Source organism: Cibotium barometz, chromosome 39 (assembly GCF_041138505.1).
Source record: "Cibotium barometz isolate CiBa-2024 chromosome 39, ASM4113850v1, whole genome shotgun sequence".
NCBI classification, from domain to species: domain Eukaryota; kingdom Viridiplantae; phylum Streptophyta; class Polypodiopsida; order Cyatheales; family Cibotiaceae; genus Cibotium; species Cibotium barometz.
In genome coordinates, this window is record NC_141084.1 from 31,009,513 (window position 1) to 31,015,909 (window position 6,397).

At 39.2% G+C, this 6,397-nt stretch overlaps 1 pseudogene; it reads left to right on the plus strand.

Moving 5' to 3' along the window:
• The first annotated feature begins 4,049 nt into the window (after positions 1-4,049).
• LOC147615982 (uncharacterized) lies at positions 4,050-4,720 on the plus strand (annotated as a pseudogene).
• The last annotated feature ends 1,677 nt before the right edge of the window (positions 4,721-6,397 follow it).

Sequence of the window (6,397 nt, forward strand, 5' to 3'; positions counted from 1 at the left end):
GCTAGCAGAGCTGAGGCTCGGCCACGTCTTCTTCGTCGGACCTCCTTCCCGTCCTTCACGCCTCCTTCTCGCCTCCCTTCAGCACCTCGCAGCTAGCATTATGTTGGTGTCCCTCTGCTTGTAGGCTCCGTTGCAGAAGACGCAGTGTATGTTGGCCTCTACACTGCGAAGCTCCTCGAATCGTCGCTGGGTAGCGCTTGCATGAGCTCGTAGGCCTTGTTGTATTTTTTGATGTTGGCGAATCATAGAGCAAGGCCCCCCGGCGCACTCGTGCGGGGCCGACGCCCTTCTCCGCAGGGCCTCGTGGAGTACAACTGGCCGTCGGCTCACCTTCGCCTCTATTTCTGCCCTTCACAGCTGCAGCAGCCGCCGCAGCTTTGCTTCCCTTCTCACCTTCTACACTCACCGTCACAATGCATGGTTTCTTTGTGTGTTTTTAAAAAAATATATAACAAAAAATATAAAAAAATTGCGACCTTATCCGGTCCCTCCTTTGTCTTTGTAATCTACCTTTTTTCTCTTCTAATCACTAGCTTCGAGATTCCCCACTCGTGCTAACCCTAAACCTAAAAACAAACAGAAATAGTGGTAGTAATGCAAGCTTCTCAACCGGTTTTGAGTCTTCTCCCCGGCAGGGTGCCAATGGAGAGACGAAAAACTCTCTCACTTGTAGCATGAGTAGTATGATCCGTGTGTAGCTCAATCCAATGGGATTTGCATCCCTTTCGAAGCTAGGGATTCAACCTGTACCGGTGCACAAAAGCTTATCCACGAATGGAGAAAATGCTATGAACACCACTACCTTGACATAGACTTTACACACACAAGCTCAATCTTGCCAGAACTCATTCACTCATCATCCCACTCATTCATGCATCCAATACAAGAAGAAAGCTAAGCTAATGCATACACAAGCTCAAAGCATACTTCATTCTCAAGCACTTACTTTCCTAGCATGCACACAAACCTTGAAGCTTTAATGGAACTTGAATTAAACATGCATTCTCACTCACTACTCAAGCAATGCCTTGCCCATGGTACACACCTTATTCAACAGAACACCAATCAAAGAACCACGAAGAGGGGCTGGGGGTGGGGGTGGGTTGACACAACACTCCACATTCAATAAACCTACAATAGTAGTTTGAGGACCCCCCGCCTCTTCGGTGTCGCCCACACCGCCTCATCCTCTAGTGCCGCCGCGCGCACTACTTTCCAGTCCATCTCGCCCGCTCGCGCCTGCCCTCCAGTAGTCTAGCTCGCCTGCCATGCTTTGCCTCTCAAGGTACCCTGAAAAAAAATGTTAATGCCCAGGCCATGGTGGCCAATGGCCATGGCAAGAGCACCCAAACCATCTACGCACATGTGGATGGTCTAGGGGCTCTTGCCATGGCCATTATGGCCATGTCTATGGCCACAATGGCCATGGCTAGAGCACGTAGGCCATCCACACACACGCGGATGGTATGCGTGCTCTAGCCATGGCCATTGTGGCCATAGACCATGGCCCATGGCCTGCTTGTTTTTTTGGGGGGGGGAATGTTTTAGGTTTTTTCAGGTTTTTTTAGTGAATGTTTTTTGTTTTTATTGTTTTTTTGGAACATTGTTGGTTTTTCTAAAATTTTTAGGTTCTTTTTAATTTTTCACACACACATATAGATAAAATATTAGATTTGTTTCTTACACACACACACACACACATTTACACAATATGTTTTTATTTTTGGCATAACTTATATATATAAGCATGCTTACATATATTTAAGCATACTTACATATACAAATAAAGCATACGAATATATATAAGCATACTTATATACTTTTATATAAGCATACTTATGTACTTACATACTTTTATATAAGCATACTTATGTACTTACATAGTTACATACTTATACATACACATAAAATACTTACATAGTTACATACTTATACATACTTATGTACTTACATAGTTACATACTTATACATACTTATGTACTTACATAGTTACATACTTATACATACACATAAAATACTTACATACTTAAATAATTTTATATTTACATCTATCTACATATACTTTTATATACACACACCCAATTCATAGCATTTCAATCTTGTGGGTTACTATGTATATATACACACACAGTCATACATACAAAAACACACACATGTTTATAGTAAAGCTTGACCACATTTAAGTAGAATCAATTCTCTCAGTGGAGTCCTATTTCAATTCAAGTATTATTATTGTCCTTTCCAATGTGGAGCCTAGAGCTAGTTGAAGTATGTGCAATTAGTTGTTCCAGCTTGTTGTAAATGGCAGCAAATAAGGGTATCTAAATGAGAGGTTTAGGGTTAGAAATCATGAAGCACCATGTTCTTTTTTTTTCATAAAATGAAGAGGTGTATTTTCTAGTAATGTTTTAATGTAATATAAAATGTTTTTAAAAATATTTTGATTCATGTCTTGAAGAATGTTTTTTATGGCCACATGCTTTTGTTTTGAAATGTTACCCTATTTCATCCACATGCATGCTTACTCCTCAAATTCATGCTCTTAACGACGGCGGATTTATGAACAGTTTTCACATGTCTCCAAAGCGTTCTATGCATAGGGAAAGGGTGAAAGTGTCCCAACATGGTCAAGAAGTCGGTTAGGACTTCTAACAAAAAGGCTTGCTTTTGATGAAGAGGCCACCTCTAGAAATATACACTACAAGTCTCCTAAGAAATGTGAGAGAAAGCCTAAATGTTGTCCTTACATTGACGAGGAGGAGGATCGGACCATGGAAGAAGAGCCTGAAATAGAGGGGGATTCAAATGTTTTTTTTGCCACTTCTAACAATACAGTGGCAACAACCATGCATACTACCCCCCAAAGCCAACCCTCAAGAAACTTGACATTTACAATGGAAGGTGGGGGCATAGATAATAATGAAGGGCATGAGCCAGATACTCAACCAAAACACAATGACATTTTGGAGAGAAAATATCTTGAGGCTCATGAATGATGTTTAGGGTCAGTTTAATGTGACTCGGGGCTCAGAGCCTCCTTTGGTTTCTTTGTGTTGCTTGGTTGCCAGATGCAGTTAGAGTGGCAGCTAGTGATGCTTTATGGCTTGTTCCCTTGTTTGATAGGACTGCGTACAAACCATGGGCTCTTTTGTTGTGTCTCTCAAGGGCCAACATGGCGAGATAAAATTGGTCACTCGAGAGATGATTGATGGCTGGGATCTCATTTGGAAAAAGCTCAATGAAGTGTTTGAAAGTCAACTCACAGAAGAGTGGATGGATTTGCGAGGCAAGACCTTCTTTGTTTGGTATGGCAATCACCGATTGAAGACATGGACAAAAAGGATAGAAGAAGGTAAATATTTTGGCATACATTTTCATGATTTAGGTTTCTTTGTTTTCACTTTTATTGCATGCATGATTGTTTCTTAATTCTATGTTTCTATCTTTGTTCATGAATTTCTTTTGGTTTTTTTAAAGTATGGTCTAAATGTGAAGAGTATCACATGCGAGTGCAATGCTAATTTATTGAGGTTGAGGAGAAAAATGAGGGCGAGCTTATACTTTCCCTCGACACAACTAATGCATAAGTTTATATTTGGTATAATTGTTTGTGAGAAGTTGACTGTTTTCTTACACATGCATACATTTTAAATGCTTAGAATCTCAAGAGCAACCACTGCACCAAACTTGGGACAAGAGATATATATGTTCCAAAAGTTTGGAATGGCTAACAAGGCAAGCATAATGGAGAGGTTGACCATAGAGTAGCGCTCATGGATGGAGACTAAGATAATCTATGAGTCTCATCAAGCCCAAAAAATTGTGCCTTGGTATTCCACTCCTTGCATATTAATATCGCAACTTGTTTGGAAGGTACTCAATCTTGATGTGATTTGTGCTTATGCTTAATTGCTTCTCTCATCAAATCTCATTTGGCATTTGTGTACATGGTTTTGATTTGCATTTAGGGTAAATGGGAAAATTTCCTTAAGGATGAGGAGAGTATGCTTGTTGGTCGTGGGTTTGAGGGTGAGGAGTTGAAGAGGAAGATGGATGAGTCCATAAAACGCGAGGAGGAGAAATTTTGAGATAGCAGTTTTTATAACTACCTATGCATTGCAAACTATACGAATGGGGAGGAGTTATTTTCTATGCTCTTTAACAGAGATTGAAGTGACAAAACCATGGTTGGCATAACAAGAGACAAACTGTATAGCTTGTGCTCCGCTAGGATAACTACAGAGCGGTATGTTGTGTCCTTAAAAATTTCATGTTCATTGCTTTAATTTGTTCATGGTTCTCTCTTGATATTGAATCTAAAACTTTATATCAATATTAAAATTATGACATCTATTTTTTTCAAACTTGAATGTTTTGTATAGAGCGTTTATTAGGCGAAAAGAAATGCATATGATGACTTTGACAAAGGTCAAAGATCCAAAAGGGGCACACTTTGCCCGGATTATAATAAATTAAGATCTTACATGAGGCAAGAAGCATATTGGCTACATATTTTTAACTAGGCGTGCATTCAAATTGTCAAGTGTGAGGTGGAAGGCCCTCAAATGCCTAAGAGTTTTGAGGGATATTTTAAAGCCCAATGCAAAATTCATGTGATAAATGCATACTCTCACATGTTAGGCAACATGAAGAATGCTTCTAAAACAAGGTTAACATACCTAAGTTACCATTCTCAAGCAAGAGGCTTGTATACAGGTAGTGTTACATTTCATTCTCTAGCCATTTAAGTATATGTTAGTTTGCTTCTTATGTCATGAAAAATCTATTATTTGAAAAGCATGACGAGCTCTCTTTTATAGATGTCTTTTAAATTACATTGAGCACAAATCCATTTCAGATATGCCCTCGAAGATTGAAGAGTGGCTAGGTCCACATGATGAGAACACTATGTTCTCAACTACCTTGGTGGACCAGGGGTATTAATACATGGGAGTGCACCCATTGTCCTTGGTGGATTAAGTACCCCCTTGGATGTTGAAATGAGTGATGCTAGAGTGCCAAGTCACCTAGCCAAGTTATCCCACATGAGCTATCATAGCTTTGTTGTACTCTCCTCATATAAAAGGAGGACATATCAAGCATTGAAATACAAGCACAACATCTCAAGTCTTTTTATGATTATAAGTTTCTATCTTGTAACCTAACTGAACTTGAGTCTAAACTTAATTAGCACACACTCATCACCATGAGTATTGTTCAGTTTTATTCACCTTAGATTAGTGTTGTCATTAGTGTAAGATTAGATTAAGATTAGGATCTAATTAGATGGTTGATTATCATTAGGGATATTGATCCATGAATTTCAACATGGTATCAGAGCTTGGTTTAAGCTCTCCATTAGCTTAGCCTTAGCTCACACTAGTCTAATTACTTCACTAATCACCTAATTATTCACTAAGATCAAGCTCATACTAGTCTAATTACTTCACTAAGCTCAAGCTTATCCTTCTCTTCTATTTGTGGTCCAAACTTGCTCAAGCTTGTTCTCCTCAATCTCTCTATCTTTGGCCAAGTCTTTCAAGAGGCATCTCACACAAGCCTAGGCAAACCCACAGCTCAAGGCATTCACTCCAATTCATCTCCTACAGCCCAAAAAACGGCACTAAAACATCGACTGGTTTTGTGGTGATTTCTCCATGACAATTAGTCCAAATGAATTCTTGGCCCGTTTCATCCATGGACCCGACCACAACAAGCAAAAATGTGGTCACCTAATTGTAGGCATATTTGGGTTGATTTATGAGCTTTTGAGCTAGTTCTTTGCATAGTTCACTTCTCCTCGTCTAGTGCAAGTAGTCTATACAAAAAACCCTCTCAATGTTGCTTTGTACAAGCCCAATTTTGGCCACCAAAATATGTTACCCTTAATCACATTATTTAAGCACTAATCACTATCATTAGTGCTGTGTGTTAATAGAAATTAGACTAATTAAAGTCCAAAATTGGAAAATTGGGGTGTAATCAGTGTGAGAAGTTCTCTTTTACATCAAAAATCATTGCATTCTCTTGCATTACTAAAATTGAAGAGATTTCTTTTATCATCCTTGTATTGGGACACTAGACACTGACCGTGAATCATTATCACGTGCAAAGACCTTCTCCCAACCTTCACACTACAAATTTGTATGAGATTAGACATTGCTAACAAAGCAAAATAAAAGCTTGTTAGTAAGACCTTCTCAGTAGTATGGACCATGTTGAAGTTGTTTCAAGATTTAATGGTGATGGTTTTTTCACATGGCAAAGCAAGACCATGTACTTACTTATGCATAAGGGGATTTGGCACCTTATTGAGGATGAAGAAGTGGAGGTTAAGCCACTTCAAAACAACAAAGCATTGGGCCTCATCGTTCAAAATCTTGATGATGATATGATT